The sequence below is a fragment of the Athene noctua genome, chromosome 17 (genome assembly GCF_965140245.1).
Source record: "Athene noctua chromosome 17, bAthNoc1.hap1.1, whole genome shotgun sequence".
NCBI classification, from domain to species: Eukaryota; Metazoa; Chordata; class Aves; order Strigiformes; family Strigidae; genus Athene; species Athene noctua.
This window is the reverse complement of record NC_134053.1, coordinates 15,284,457-15,300,534: the sequence shown is the minus strand read 5'-3', so window position 1 is coordinate 15,300,534 and position 16,078 is coordinate 15,284,457.

The following is a 16,078-nucleotide window of genomic DNA, read 5'->3' as shown; positions in this document are numbered from 1 at the left end:
GACAGCAAGCGGATGAGCTAAGATCCTGTGTGATCATCTCTCGTGTCTCGGAGGAGCCCCGACTAAAAAAACCATCGCAAAAATTCAGAAGTCTCCCCCAGAACCCCTCTTGCTTTGCCCTGCTGGGTCGCACTGCCCGGTTGTGTCCTCCAGCTCCTACGGGAGGATTCACAGCATCGGTTTGTCCCCCCAGAGCAGCACTGCTGTGGGCAGCCTCGTGCCACACCAGCAGTGACAGCAGGGGGAGTGATGCCCAACTCCAGCCCAGCCCTGCTGTCCCTACATGGCAGGGGTGAGCCCTAAAATGAAGCCAGCTTCCCTGTCCCACGGCAGAGGCACCCGGGGACATCCCCGGATGCCGTGGTGGATCCCCAGGCAAGATGTGGCTTTCTTTCATCTTCCCATCCTGTCACCAGGGAAGGGACCCAGGGTGTCCCTTGTGCCACTGCCCTGCCCAGGGTTACAGCACATCCGTGGGGCCTGTTTCCATCCTGCACCATGAGATAAGATGTCCTCAAACTGATACAAAACCCCTCCTAAATGCACAGATAGAGCAGGGCATGGTGACAGCCTCGGAGGGGAAAGTACCGTCTGTTTGGGACAGGCATCATGCAACGGGGCCAGACCCTGCAGCACATGCCAGCACCATGATGGCTGCCAAGATCACCGTGTCCCCATGGCTGGGGACCCGCCGGTGTCCCCATGGCTATTGCTGCTGGACCATCATATGGCCAACATCTCATACGTTGGAAGCTCAGGGCTGAACATCCAGGCTGAGCCTGTTTGTATGTAAATATCCACATCTCATCCCCACCGGGGACATGGCAGGTGCCTGGGGGTGCCACCGACGGGGCTCCGGGGATTCAAGGGGTGGCAGCAACTGGAGCGGCTCAGGATGAGCTCAGCAGGGTTGGGAGCTGGGCTGGGGACAAGGTCCTGTGCGGCGAGCACAGCAGCGAGGAGCTGTGCACATCTGGATTTCTCACGCTTGCGTTCAACGTCCCTCCTCAACCAGATGGCAAAAATAAATAAATAGAATAAATCAGAGCCTCCTGACATAAATCGGGAACTCACGCCCGGGCTCTGCGTTTCATGAGTCTCCCTGGAAGACAGTCAAACACAGGCGAGGACAATGGGTTCACTTCTCCCCTGTGTCGGGTCATTCCCAGTTAAGGCTCATTAGCGGCGGGCGGGGGATTAACTCTTCCTTCCCTGGAAAAAGCCAAAGCGTGGATGAGACCCTAAAATTCCAAAAACTCCATTGTTCACCCTCCCCTGGGATTTTGGGGTTGGGGCTGGAGGCAAACCCTGACTCCTACCATTGCCCTGGCTCCTGGGAGCGTTGCCCCGCTCTCAGTGTACGTCCCAGACTCGAGGGAGATGGAAAAGGGCTTTCAATGACCTCAGCCAGCGGCCGATCCCACCCAGCCGGTGCTCAGTGGGAGCGGGCCAGCCCAGCGAGCCGGACCGCGAGCACCAGGGGTAAACCGGCACTGCGGCTTCCCCGGTGGGACCGCAGGACCCCGTTAGTGTTTCTCCTTTGGCCTCAGGACTGGAGAAAAGATTTTGGCTGGGACGAGAGCCAGGGAAGCTCCGGGGAGCCATTCGTTGCGATGGAAGCGATGCCTGCGCCCCGATAACGGAGCAGTCTGACCATCGGCGCGCAGCCCCGAGCGGCGGGTCAGCACTGCCTTCGGGGAGCACAGTACGTGAGGAGCTGCTCCTGCCCGCAGTGAAGTCAGTGCCGCTGCCTGGGTGTGACTAACTGACCTCAGACCTTGGCCCCGCGGCGCAGATCATGTGCTAACTGACGCTGCGCGCAGCCCGGCCGGACGGGTCCGCGCCGCTGCCCCGGGGCCACCAGCCAGACCAGACTTGCCGTCCGTGGGCTGCAGGTGCTGTGCCGGGGCACCGCCAGCTCCACATCGCCCGCAGAGAGGGTGGCGGGTGCCCTGTGCTGCATCCCCAGTGCTTGAGCCAGCATGAGCATCCCAACCAGGGCTGACCCTGCCGGCAAAGCCAGGGATGGCGGTTGGGCCATTCCATGAAAGATTTTGGTTGGAGCATCCCACCTGCCCCTGTGTCCACCCAGGATAGGGTCAGATCTGATGGTGCCCACGGCGGAGCCCCTTCCTCATCTGAGAGGTCCCCACAAGGTTCTGATATTTGGGAGACACTTTCGGCCGGTAAAAATCTCTCTGTCAGGCCCCCGCCCCCACACAGGGTCCCAGCAGGTCCCCGAGAAGGGGAACATCACATGCAAAGGGCCGGCCAGCAGCTCTTCCTCACCGTCTTGGGCTGGCTGCCGGCCTGAGCACGGAAAGAAGAGCCGAGCCCATCTGAAACGCATTCGTCCCCGGGCACTGTTGCTGCAATAGCAGATGCTCCTGTGAGTCCCCAACCACATCACAGCTCGGCGGCGCGGGAACCGCACGTTCGCATGGGAAGAAACAGCCCTCGCCTCGAATGGCTCAAACTCCTAATTGGAGACCAACCGTAACAAATAAACAAGACAATGGGCTGGAGGCGAGATGAACGCAACCTCTGTCGCAGGACCCAGCTCCGAGAGTCGCCTCCGTGCCCGGCGGGGGACTTGGCACGGGCCAGCAAGAGCCAGGGGGAGGGCAGGGCTGGATCCGGACCCCCCGGTGGAGTCACTCACTGTGTGACACCGCTGGAGCTCGGGGCTGGCTCGGGAGCTGGATGACACATCCCCAGTGTCCCCCGAGACCCTTGTCGGCAGCTTTGCTAAGCAAGTGTTTAGTCTTGCGGTCCCTTGGAGCAGGGTCAAATCCAGCTCCAGCAGAGCTGCTGGAGACACCTCTCTTTGCTGCACCCCAATTTGGGCCTGCCTGGAGAACCCCCCAACGCCTTGCACAGGGCTTCGAGGACCCTTCTCCATCACCCTGCATCAAGGATGAGACGTGCTGCTTTGTCTTTTGCTAGAAGTGATGCATGGGGGCCGGATCCAGGTATCTGATGGCGGGGGCTATCTCAGCACAGCTATCGCCCTCAAACAGAAGAAGGGGAAACTTCCGCAGCCCCGGCTGCTCTCACCACCAATGGAGGAGCCTCGATAAAGTGCTCAGCGCCCTGACCAGACCCTGATAAGATGCATAGCATGCAGAGCTCCCAGCCAGCAGTGTCTGTAAGGGAGCGAACATCTCAGCTCTTCCATCCCCACCCTGCTTGGGGTCTCATGTGACGCTGAGTCTCCCTTGCGGACTCTAAGCCCAAAGCCCAGAATGTAGCAGGACCTGCGGGGCTGAAGCTATTTGAGGTGCATCTGCTTAACAGAGGCATTTTAGATGGCCTGAACTGACATAGCCCCCGGCTGGGGAAAGGAAAAATCAAGGCTCAGGGGGCAGATCTCAACCAAGGAAAGGCAGAGGACTGGCAAGGGTGAAGAGTGGAACCAAGCCCTGAACAGGCTCCTAGAGGAGTGGACATCACTGGGAGAGACCCACCAGGACAGTGGGGATGGTGGGGAAGGACCAGACCTGGGACCAAGTGGCAGCTCCCTGTGGTCCCTGGAGCCAGGGTGGCACAGCAGGGCCGAGGGGGCACACACTGCTACAGTCCCCGTGCCCCTTCTGCTGCCACAGCTTGCGGCCCTTGCCCCACAGAGCAGAGCAGAGCAGGTTGTACCATCTTTGGCTGCGTGGTTCTGTGGGAAGATGAGCCCCTGCCATCATTTTTCCCACTCAGAAAACTAGCAAAAGTAGTGGAGATTCCCAGAGAAACAGAGAAAAAGGAAAGCAGAGATTTCTTTCGATGTTAAAGGGAGACGGCAGAGAAGACCGATCTGCCCATCTCTGAAGTGTCCACTCATTTGCTCTCCCCAGGCTCTCTGACCCCAGGGACTGCCAGCTCCTCCAGCCCCATGGCACTGAGGGGAGAGAGGGAGACGCTCCCAGCTAAAACTGGGGGGATGCCCGACCCTACAGCACCCTGCTCATCACCTCCACCGCGTGGCACCCAACCCCCAGCAGAACCCCACCACTGGGGACCGCAACCCACCCCAGCATCAGGGCAGGATTGAGCCCCCATGGACACCCTGCCGTCCCCACCAGCTTGGCTGCACTCCCTCACCTTGCTCCCTGCAAGGATGCCAAGCATCTCTCCCGGCTTTAGCTACATCTGGGATACTTTTTAGGGCCAGAACAGTTGACATGTTAATTTATTGCAACAAAATGAAATGCATTGACAGTGCTAACCCGGCGCAGGTCACGCTCTCCTTTCCCCAGCAACTGGTTCTTTGAGTCTCAATTCCTAAGAAAACAAGGTGTGCGTGCAATCCTGCCGGGCGAGCGCATGCGCGCCTGCAGCTGCCAACCAGATTTGACTAAGGGCCCGAGGCTCCAGAGATAGGAGGTTCCTACAGGTCTCGTGAAGACAGGAGTTGGAGAGGAGTGAGACCCAAATGGGCCCCACGGCGGTGGCGAAGCTGCAGCGTGAACCCAGCCTTTACCATCCACTGGAGACTCCTCCTCCGCAGCCGGGGTGCCGCGAGGCACAAACCTGCTGGGAACAACATGCCTGACTCATTTGTCTGCTCCTAGAAAGATTTCTGCTCACTTTTTTCCCAGCCTGGCACTTCCCACACGGGCTCCGCACATGGCTGTGGGGCAGGGAGGGCAGCACTGGGTGGGCGAAATCCGTCTCCTCCTGGCATCCGTGGTGAGATGCCCGCTGGGCTCCACAATGGGGCTTTCCGTGCGGAAGCTGCAGTCACCCCACCTCAGTGCTGCCAAACTCTGCTGCCAAACACCCCACCTGGGCACTGCTGTATGTCAGCCTCGTGTGGGGCAGCAGTGGGTCTCCCCAGTGTGCCCCACCGGTCCCCAGGGTATCAGGAGCTACAGTCCCTCAAGGACCAGGTTTTACCACCCCTGGGGGCAAAGGGAAAGACTCTTTCCTTTTTTAAACTTGATGCAATTAGTATTAAAGCTTTCTTCCCCCCTTCTAGCTCACCCGGGCAGAGGGGACCAGCCTGGCTTCCAGTGCTGGTGCCGAGAGCTGCGCAGCCTCAACCCCAGGCGCATCCTCGCGCGCATCCTCGCATGCTCGCCTCGCAGCCAAGCCCGGGAGGAAATAAGCCCCAGCTGTGCCTCTTTGCAGCTACTGTGACCGAGCTCTTCCCCCAAAAGGTCTCGGACAAGCGGCGGGAGGGACTTGCCCCATCACCCCAAGAGCTGGGGCAGAACAAGCTGCACTTCACGGCTCGGAGGTGCAAAGTGCAACAGGCTCCTCACGCCCCACCCCGAGCCGGTGGCATCGCTGTCCCGCTGTGCTGTGACCTGTTAAAACCAAAGATAGTGCAGGTCCTGTCCCACGTCCCCGGGGCTGCTTTTGCGCACAGGTCTGTTTACGTCTCCCCGTGTCAGCCCGCATCTGTGTTTATGTGTGTGTTTCCGTATGTGTGCGTGTGGCTCCGTGTGTGTGGCGGGGTTTCTGGGTGTGTATGGGTGTCTCTTCGCATCGGGCTTTCAGCTAACCTCTTAGAAAATGAAAACAAGCCTGGAAGCCTGGCAGCTGTTCCCTGGAAGCCTGGAGCTGTTCGGCTCCAGCACCGCTTCCAGACAGACAGTAACCGCAGGGATGATGACCGAGCACACACGCTTCCCTTCAGGCCTTCTTATTTGCGCCGTCAGATATTCTGAAACAAAGGAAATTAAAGACTGCACTGATAGCAATAAATATGTCACGGGAGCAACAAGAGGCAGTCGGCTCCCCGGGCGTCTGGGAACTGGCGGCAGCTGTGGCAGTGGGAGAAGGGACTTGCGGAGCCGCTGGAGCCATGGGCACGGGACCAGGCTTGGCTGGGACTCTACCAAAAGTTGGGTGGGCATTGGCAGCACCACTGACCCTGGGAGAGGCCTGGGAGGGCTCCAGCACAGACGCAGGCCGGCGATGGCCACGTTGGATTTCTCACGGAAACTTGTGTAGGATCTTGCCAGGTCCCAGGATTTTTTTTTTCCCTTGCCTTTGCCCAGATTTTCTCTAACCAGCTCCTCTGATGTCCTCCAGCTGCCTGCATGCGAGCGCTGCACAGCAAACGCCCAGAGCGAGCTGGGAGGAGAGCTGCTGCCGTTGTCCCAGCGGGCACGTGGCCGGCAACATCCAGCCGGAGGTAACTGCTGGGCACAGGTTCAGTTACCGGTGAAGCTGGGAGACAGCAAGGTGTGGGCGCAGGGTTAGGGGCCAAGGTGGTGGGGACCACCAAAATGGTGCCAGAGGATGGGAGAGCTGTGGGAAGAAGGGCTGGTGCAGGCAGCCCTTTTGGAGTAGGGATGAGCGTGATCTGGCAGTGACCCTGGCAGCAGCTGGTGGGGCACAGGAATCCCTCTTCTTCCAGCCGCCAGCTCGTGGGATGATTTGAACGCTTCAAGAAAGCCCTGACCCAGCCGGCATGGGAAACACAGCCTGCCAGAAAGGATGAGAAAGCCTGGTGCTCACTTAGCCTGGAAAAGGTGGGGTGGGAGTCACAAGGGCTACGGCGGAGCAGGGCAGAGCAATCTGTTATCTGTCAGCAGAGGGTGGGACAAGAAACTCTGGACTTTGACCACAGAGAGAGGTGTTTAGGGGAGGTTTTCTTACAGCCAGGCTGGGGATGTTCTGGGTTTGCTGCCTGATGGAGAGCCCCAGGAAGAGGCAGGACAGGGATGCAGAGCAGACAGCTTGCTCCCACACAGGAGCCGCTCGCCTCAACATCTCCAAGCATCGGTCCCTAATTCCACGGACTTTCTCCCAACCTCAGCCTCCTGGCTGGGATGTGCAGCCGGCTTGGTTGAGAGTAGACGGAGGTGAGAGCCACTCGGGAGACGTCCAGGGCGAGGCGCTGAATTCAGGCAGCAGAATGGGTTTGCTGGTCTAAATCCCTTCTGGAGCCGGAAGGTTTTCCTGGCTTCCTTACAGCAGTGTCCAGCCTATTGTGGGAAAGCACTGAGCACCGACCACCACTTTGCCTCCGCTAAAGGCAGTGTCACAAGGCTTGCAGAGACGGGCTGGGGAACCAAGTCATTTTTGGCTGAAAAACATCTTTTCATAACCACAGGGGAGGAGGGAGCCAGCTAGGCAGAAAACACAGGCAGGGCAGTTCCCTAGAAATATCCAAACTCCTCCAAAAAATAACCTGAGGTAATAAGTCTTCCCACCCAGCCCTCCCCAGCCCCACATGCACCCAGCCAGCTGGCTGGATTCATCCCACTTTTATCTCCAAATCCCCTTGCTCTCCCGATCCTGTTATTCACCCCTTTTGGGGCAATTTCTGCAAAGTTCTTTCGGGGCTGGTCCAAAAGGCAGCAAGGCAGATGCGGTGCCCCCACAGCACCCAAAACCTTTCTGCTGACGAGCACATTACTGGGGCAGCATTGGAGGACAAAGGCACTGCAGCTTCCCTTCCCGGGAGCTGGAGGGGAAGGAAATACGGTCGCCCAGGGCTGGCGGTGGCCCGCGCCGCTGCCAGGAGCGGTTCGATGTGCCGGCAGCCACTTCCGCTGCTCCGAATTGCGAAGCCGCTTCCTCGGGGTGCTGCAGGCAGCTGGCGGGGAGGGACAGGCCGCCACGTGCGGGCAGGCGGCGGCCGCTCCGTCCCAGCCCCAAAGGCCGGCCGGTGGTGACCTACCATCTGCACCGGGATATGGGGGTGCCAGATGCCAGTGCAGCCCCGTGGGGTCAGCCCACAGCCCAACTGCTGGGAGACATCCAGACCTGCTCACGAGCTGGTGCTGGCACAGTTAACTTTCAGGCCCTGAGCCTGGTCTAAAGGCCAGGATTTTGGTCTAAGCATGAAGCGTGACACTGAGTAAGGAGCAACCCTGAGGAGGAGCGCGGGAAGGAGGCACCATGTGAAACCCCGCTGTTGCCTGGAGCTCAGGCATCTCTCGGCCCTGAACTGTGGTTGCTTTTGGGGAAAAGAGGGGAGGAGGCTGTTTGGTGCTGCCCACCCTTGACACGGGGACACAGCCGAGTGCCCAGGTCCATGAGGTTGGCTCCCTCCTGGCAGCGTTCCGCACCGGGAGGAGGATGGGAAGAGCAAGGCAGTTTCTCCCCCTTGACTCTAGATAAGAGAGCACCGAGAAGCAGAGCAGCTTGGGTGAGGGAAAATCCGAGGTCCTCCACCCTCTTTGCAAAGCTGTTTGTGCATTTATGTCCCTGGGTAAAATGTCTAGCCCAAAAGCCCAAGGGCACAGAGCCACCTCACTCCCGACATACCAGGGAAGCCACTCCGCCGCTGCCTGCCGCAGGGCTGGACCCGCTCTGCCCCATCAGCGGAGCAGGCTGCGGCCGTGCGGTCCCAGGCAGCCCGGAGATTTCCATATTCCCCTTCTTCTTCCCCAGGTGAATCTCCGAGAAGGGACTTCCCACCAAGAACAGACTTGTCTTGCTCCCAGCGAAGGAGAATCTGCACCCTCGCTTTGCTTAAGAATTTGCTCTTACTCAGAAGGCATCAAGGCTTCTTTGTAACCTCCTGCCTACCAGAGGGGCAGCTGTTGTGGCTGGCCTCCCTCTTCCTCCCAGCCCACGCAGATGGGTTTAGTTCCTTGCAAAGAGCTGCCTGTTCATGCGTTTCCTTAGCAAAGGTATGTTCCTTGGCTGCAGGAACAGCAGCAAAAGAGCAGGTGGGCCCCCAAGAATGAAGAACATTTTTTCCCTTCTTCTTCAGCTTAAGTAGGTCAACGCAGCCTTTGCTGCATCCTGGAAGCAGAAGGCTGGACCCAGGGGAACTTTATCACCCTCCTTAGCCCACCATCTTCTTCAGAAAATGCCAGTAAATAAGGCTCAAAAATCCATCCCACAAGTGCAGAGTGGCTTCTGAAGCGCCTCACTGGAGAATTCTCTCACAAATTCTCCTTGAGTCAGTTTTCTCACCCAAAAACTGAGTTTCTGAGGAGTGGGAAACAGTCACCAAAACCACCCAAAGACAACCCGCAGCTCAGACTCCTGAATGATTCCCATACGTTTCCATTCCATCTTTGCTCTGCTGCCATATGCCAAACCACCCCACATCCACCCGATGAGCCTGCCCAAGGCAGGCTGTACTCACAGGGGACGGGGCAGGCGCAGGTGGCCCGTACGCACCTCCCAGGAACGCTGTATACACTGCAGGATTTCTGGGGATCAACTCTCATCTCCAGGATCACCAAACCCAAATAAAGTGACTCTGTTTCTCAAAAGGCTGCAGAAATACTAAAGTCAGCAACATTTTTGTCCTTCCTGCACCAGTAAGTGATGGCTAAACCTTATTTTAGATCAAAGGAAGACAGGAATGGCTGGGTCAGACCTAAAGCCCATGCAGCCAGTCCCTGCCTCTGGCAGTAACTTACACCAGATGCTCCAGAGGAAGGTGCAAAGCCTCCTTGGTGCATAGAAGCAAAGTAATCTGCCCATGCGTGACTTCTCACCATCCCATACAAGGGCACAGGAGCAAGTCCACTGGCTCTGATAGTCAAGACCAGCGTGTTGAGGATGGGTATTCACACCAGCTCATCCAAAGACCAACATTAGGGGGGAAACAACCCTCTACAGATAACAGAAAAAGAGAGATGAAAGACTTCCTTCAGAGTGATTCAAACAGTCCATCTCTGCTCTGAATCATCCTGGAAAAGAGCTGATCTCTCTTCATTGACCAAATACGGAGTTTAGGGCCACTGGCCTTCAGCTAGACCCCTCAAACATCTCAAATTAGGGTGAATACACCACCAGAAGGAGTTTCGGCTTCAGTGAAGTATCCCTCTTTAGGGACCTCTCTTAGATGCCTCCCTCAAATATAAAATGTCACCAGAGCACACAACTAAGGTGCAGACCCCAGGCGAAAATGAGACATCATCCAGCAAAGATCTGAATTTAACAAAAACTTTATTTCGCAAAGCCCTGCTTCACAAGGCTCTCTAGCAAAATTCCAGATTAACAAAGAAAACTCTTAACAGAAGTGTATGCAGCATCAGAAACTCCAGACGAGCATCTGATGGCAGCACCTTGAAGAACCGAGATCTCTGCCACATCACTCCTGGCAGAGTTGTGTGACCTCAGGAGAGTCACTTCCAGTTTGAATTTAAGCTTCTCCCTCTTTATAGCAGGAATAAAGATGTTCAATCTCCCTTGCAAAGAACCTTGTGATCTGCAGATGAAATAAGTACTGATGGACTAATGGAATTACTGTCGGAAAGCAGAGGAAATACCAGTTGCAGGACACTGAAAACTCCCAAGTCTGCCCACAGGCAGCATTTCCTGCCACGGTGATGCACATGGGGCTGACTATGACACAAGCAAAGCCCTCATGACGTAACGACAAGGAGCTCTCAGCACGCTACCGTGAGATCACAGCGAGTCTGAACAACAGCCACGACGCTCCAGTCTAACACAATTTCCTCAGCTCGAGAAACTCAGGCAGCGGGGCCTTAACGGGGTGACTTCAAAGGCATCCTGACATCAGCAAACCCACCCTTCGCATTTCCACCCGCACGGCCGGCTGCGTTGCAGGTTTGTGGAGTTTCACACATTGCTCCAGGAGCAATTATCAAAGCACTTGAGTCATGAGAAGCCTCACTGACCGTTACTGAGTACTTCCTTTGTCCAACGTGGAAGGATGCCCAGGCAGAAATATCTGACTTTCACATCTAACTCTCTTTACTAACAGAGCTTCTTACACAGCAAGCTCTGTTGCTGGGCTATAGGGAATTTTTATCCGGGCTTCTTGACGTGATCCTTTTCAGATAGAAAATCCTGACTCATGAAGCCGTGACGTTGAATATATTGATGTGTAAGGCCTGATACAATTAGATACTTGGCACCAGTCAACTCCTAATCCAGCCAAGGAGAATATATGCATTTTTGAGAACTGAATATTTTTATTTTCTACTTTTAAGTGAAGGGCAGAGGACGGAAGCCTTAGCAATGCCTTAGTAATAAGGGTCACCCAAATACAGTCAATGTCTCCCACTGGATAGTTAAATAAGTGAAATGGAAAAATAATGGTTTTCCCTTTTCCTTTGCAATCAGTGGCCAAATATGCTGATTCTCTTCCGGAATGAGCAGCTGCCAATTTCAGAGAAGAAAATCTCCCGTAGCCAAGTAGCTCAGCTCTTACATGCTCTCAAACAGCCTGGGAAAAGGAAAGCTGGCCAGCCAAACGGCTAAATAATTTCTGAAAATAAGTAGGTAATGGCCCTCTGAAACACCATGGACATGGCAAATTTACTTGCAAACTGACATCTGTTTTAAACCAGAAAATTGATGCATCCGTGTCAAACCCTTGCTCGTACTTGGACCTCCTTCACAGAAACATTGTAGGTTGACTGTGGGTTCAATTTCCAAGTCACCAGAAGCTTCTAAGCACACAAAACTTCCCCAAACTTCACACAAGCAGAAAGAATCTTTGGATGAGCCCATCTGGCCTTATCCAAAACATATAGAGATGCTGAGTGTGTCTGGGTTTTTTTTCTATATTCCTGCCCCAAAGCCTCAGGTTAAGCTCTCTTTGCAGTACTTTGAAAATAGAAAGTAAATGCTGTCAGGCAATTGGCCTAACTCTTTTTTTACTTCAGTGTAATTCCACTGCATCTGCAGGGAAACCAGGTAACAGCCAAGCAACCACAAGCCAAAGGAAATATTTGGTTGTGTACAGGCAACTATGCTTTGTCGTGCTTACCAATATCTTCCATGCGTCTGAAGTCTGCACTGATTCACAACCTCTTTACCATGGAATAACACCAAGATTGTTTCAGGGGAGTTTTGCCTTGTGCTGTGCTGCTACGGTCTCCTGCTCCTCTTCAAGTCGATCTACATAGAGGTTGGTGCCAAAGCCAGAGGTCCTTGTCCCCTGCCCCACAGCCTCTGAGCTTGTTTTCACCAATCCCCTCGTACCACCATGAGCCCGTTGGCCACAGGGTGAGCCAGATCAAGCAAAGGTTCTTCTGGCTGAAAAGTAACCCAACAAATAGGTAGTTGATGAAGCTTTTAGGAGAACAGACAATTAACGCAGCAGTTGTAAGCTACCTGTGCTGTCACTTCCCAGCTCTCTGATTAGGAGACACAGCTAGGAATCACCAAAGCCCTACTGATGACTGATCTTATGGACTACTAGGAATGGCAAGTAATTGCCTCTAATGAACAAGATCCACTCTTCAATAAATGGGGGGGGTAAGAATGCTGGAACTGGAGAGTTGTAGCAGAGGACAGTTGGAGATGTGTGAGCAGAGCTCAGCAAAGGTCTCAGATGCCACGGGGGAACAGCAGAGAGAAAAAAAAATAACCTTTTTTTTGCACGTAAGCAGAGCTCCTTCACTCTGGAAATACTTTAATGAAATGTCACTCTGGAAATACATTAATGAAAAGTCATTAATGAAACTGCACCCCATTATGCTGTTTTATTAATTGGAAGTATCAAGAAATGTCTGATGAGATCAAAGCCCTATAATGACATCTCCTACCAGAGCTCAGGTTCCTGACCCCAACGGCCAGTGCTCTCCACAGAGCGAGAAGAGTGGAAGGGAAGGGAGGCCTTCAACAAACCACTGAATGCCCCCACTGGCCCACGCAGAGAGGTCTCCCACACCCCAGTGCTGTGCCTCACCCGCAGGGACAGGCAGTTTCAATTTACTGGCTAGACTGAACTTTTAAGAAAAAGTATTCAGGGACAAAAAGCAACTGTCCCCCTGGCTCTCCTGACAAGTCCCTGACCCGCGGCTGCATCCCTACCACCTGCTCAGGCTGACATTCACAGTTCTGAGGCTGGCAAAGGCTTGGGGAGATTCTAGCCAACTCAAAATGCCACTTTGTTTTCTAGAGACACCATTTTCCTGTGTTTTAGACAGTCTTACCCTCTGTTACTGAAAAAAGGTCTGTGTGTGATTCGAGGTCAATTTACTGCACAAAGGACTTGGTTTCCTGTTATCAAGCCTAGACTTTCATCAGAATAAACATCCCCTCACTGCACGTCCTGTAAAGAAATACAAATAACATGAACAGAATATATCATGACATTCTTGTAAAAGAAACTGGTATCTTATATTTGCCTACCACATCCCCCTTCTCCCACTGGTAAGTGCTTTCTCAAAGTCCTCCAGGGCAGGTTTTGGGTGCTTTCTTGTAAATGGAAGCAAGAGGCCTTGAACCTTCCTGAACTGTGCTTAAGGGTATGTCTTCTCCGTAACAAAGATCTTTTCCTGAACAAGGTGTTAAATACAGAGCTAAACCATTAGCTGATCAGACAAGAAAACATCAAGAGGCTTGCACAGAGAATCCAAAACAAACCACACAAAGTAAATTGAGACGGTTGTATTATTTCTGTTACAACCTGACCATACCATCACTGTCTTGAATCCAGGATATTTTACAGCTAGAGTATCTTAATGCCTATTTTTCTAGCATATAAATGACAAACTCCACAGCAAGGTATTTAGAAGACATCACAAACTGGCCAATCGATTCTGCATTAGAACAGAAGGTCATTGATGCTCCGGGAAATGCCATACAGGCATGTCTGGCACACAGATACCCAGGGCGGCGTTTCCTATGGAAAACTCCTGTTTGGCTTTGGAATCTCAGCCTCCGCTTAAAGGAAAGATATACGTGCCAACCTGACTTAAATTAGCCTTGGAAACTGCTTATGGAAAATGTGCCAGCTCAGATGCGAATCCCTCTTACTTACCTCGTGATGACAACAAAAGCCTGATGAAATTTTACTCATCCATTAACAAAAAAGACTTTGCTCAGTGACACACGTGGGTGGGATTCCAGCAGGGTGACATTATGCTTTTGGCACGAGGCTCTTGGCCCCCAAGAATGGCAACCCTGTGGCATGACAAATGCAGGCACTCCACTGCAGCAGGCCACAACCACATACTTTACCTGCTGACTCAAGAGGAAGAATGCAGAACCTACAAAAATTAAAGTTCCAGCCAAAATCCCAAGATGGTAATCTCACAGAACAGTTCTTCAGGTAAAGATTTATGATTAGAATTACACTCATGAAAATACTAGCTGATTTCTAACCACATTTATAGCAAGGTATATCCAAGGTATTTATTGCTATCACTTCAGAAAGCCACTGGAGGGAAAAAAAATCATCAATTAGCTCCTTTGGACAGTGTTACAATATGATTTTTGTATTACCACCATGGATAGAGGTCCCTCTACGCTCCAGGACAATCAGTGCAAAACTCTTTAATTCTCCTGTTTTAAGCATGCAAGGATCTTCGTTTCTCCTACTCCTATGCTGTGTTTCATTTCTTCTCTCTGCTCTACTTTCAAAACTGAAAGCAGCAGCAATCAGATCAGATGATTTCCTAGATCACACACGGCAGTGGAAATCCCGAAAGAATCCTGTTTTCAGGTGAAAAACGAATGTTGACACCTGTCCATACTGTGCAGTACCAGGGGCCGGGGTTATTTTCTTGTTGAGGACAGTGTATTTAAGGATGTGGTTGAGACAATGCATTTTCCGTTTGACTTCAGTTTGACTTTCAGTTTGAAACAGAGATACTACTCTTCTTGTTAAACACTATCCCAGAAACAAGGAACGATTTTCAGAAGCACCACCAACCTGTTTGCGGCTCAGCAGGTTAAGGATATCCATATTATATCTATTAAAAAGCCTGTGGTCACAATAAACAAGAAAGGGTTCTCCTTCTTCTGTGATTTTCTGAAAACCCCTGTGAAGCATTCACTTTCCCCTTACAGAATGTTCCCAATATTCTGGCTTTTAAAGCGGCTTGTAATCTTAATTGCTGTTCGTATCTTTGGGAGATCAAAGGGAGGATGTCTGTGATTCTTTGTATTACTCACTGTTACATTAGCACAAAGATCACATATTCATTTATTTTGGTTTAAGAGGTAACAGTCTCCTTTCACTGCACGCACATAATTACTGTAAGCATTCAGGGGACTTGCCAAATGATGCATGGGGGGAGGAGGAGAATCTTTGAAGAAAATTGTTCAAACGTAATTTAGTTCACTAATTGGCAAGGGACCGTTACTAACGAATTGCTTCTGTTTTATGTCAGTAGTGAATCAGGTTGATGATGTGTAACATACATTAAGTCAGTTAATGAGTATTAACTAGAAATGCGACTGAAACACAAGAAAAAGGTTTTTTTACCTTTAGCTAGCCCAGCAGAATTGCTAATAAATAAAAGGATATGTGTAAGTGGCTTATGTGATTCCAATCTGCAGTGGAAAGACTTTTCTTAGAATCTGATGGTAACCACAAGTTTGTGGGAAAGAAAAATCAGACGCTTACTGTGGCAGTTCATCACAAGTTACTTTATTTCTAACCAAGCCTGAAATGAAAATGACTACAAGTCATTACAGTAAAATAGCTGATTAGAAGCCAACGTGAACTGAGACAGTGAGTCTCTGGCCATGGCTACAAGACCAAGACATCGTGCAGTCAACTAAGCTGTGGATTTACTTCGTGGTGTCTGTGTGCACACTCTTACTATGTGGTAACACAAGATAATTTACTTCACTTTCATTGTGGGATGAGACACTTTGCATCTTCCAGCATGCACCAAGCAAGCCAGCGTGCCCCTAAGCCCCGCGCACACAGGCCAAAGGCTGATCGTGGGAGCAGCCACAGTCACAGACACGTTTCACTTTCTCCTGCACGCACAACGCAACAACATGACAAGGCTCTGGGTGCAGGCAGGAGTCAGTGGGCTGAAGGAATATGGAGGCCACACACCCCAGCAGTGCCAGGGCAGAGCTTTCAGGTCAAGGCAGGTCCTGAGCTGTAGCTGTCCTGCAAAGAACACAAGCCTCCCATGGATGTGCAGGCGTGAGAGCAAATATCATTACAAAATCTGGGCAGAAGGAAGATTTCTGGTTTGCTCTGGCATGTGAACAAACTGGCTTATTAGGCCACAGGTGCAAAAATGAGAACATAGGACTGAAAGTGAGGAGAAAATGGAGAACTCTCATGTCCTACAAGTTCTGTGAAACAGGCATCAAGCCATGAAACCTGCCAGACACTGCTGCAGGCTCAGGGACAGTCAGTGGTCTGTCTGCCCTGGGCCAAGCGAGGACAGCTGTGGGATGAGCATTAGGATCACAATGCATTACTCAGCTACCTGGA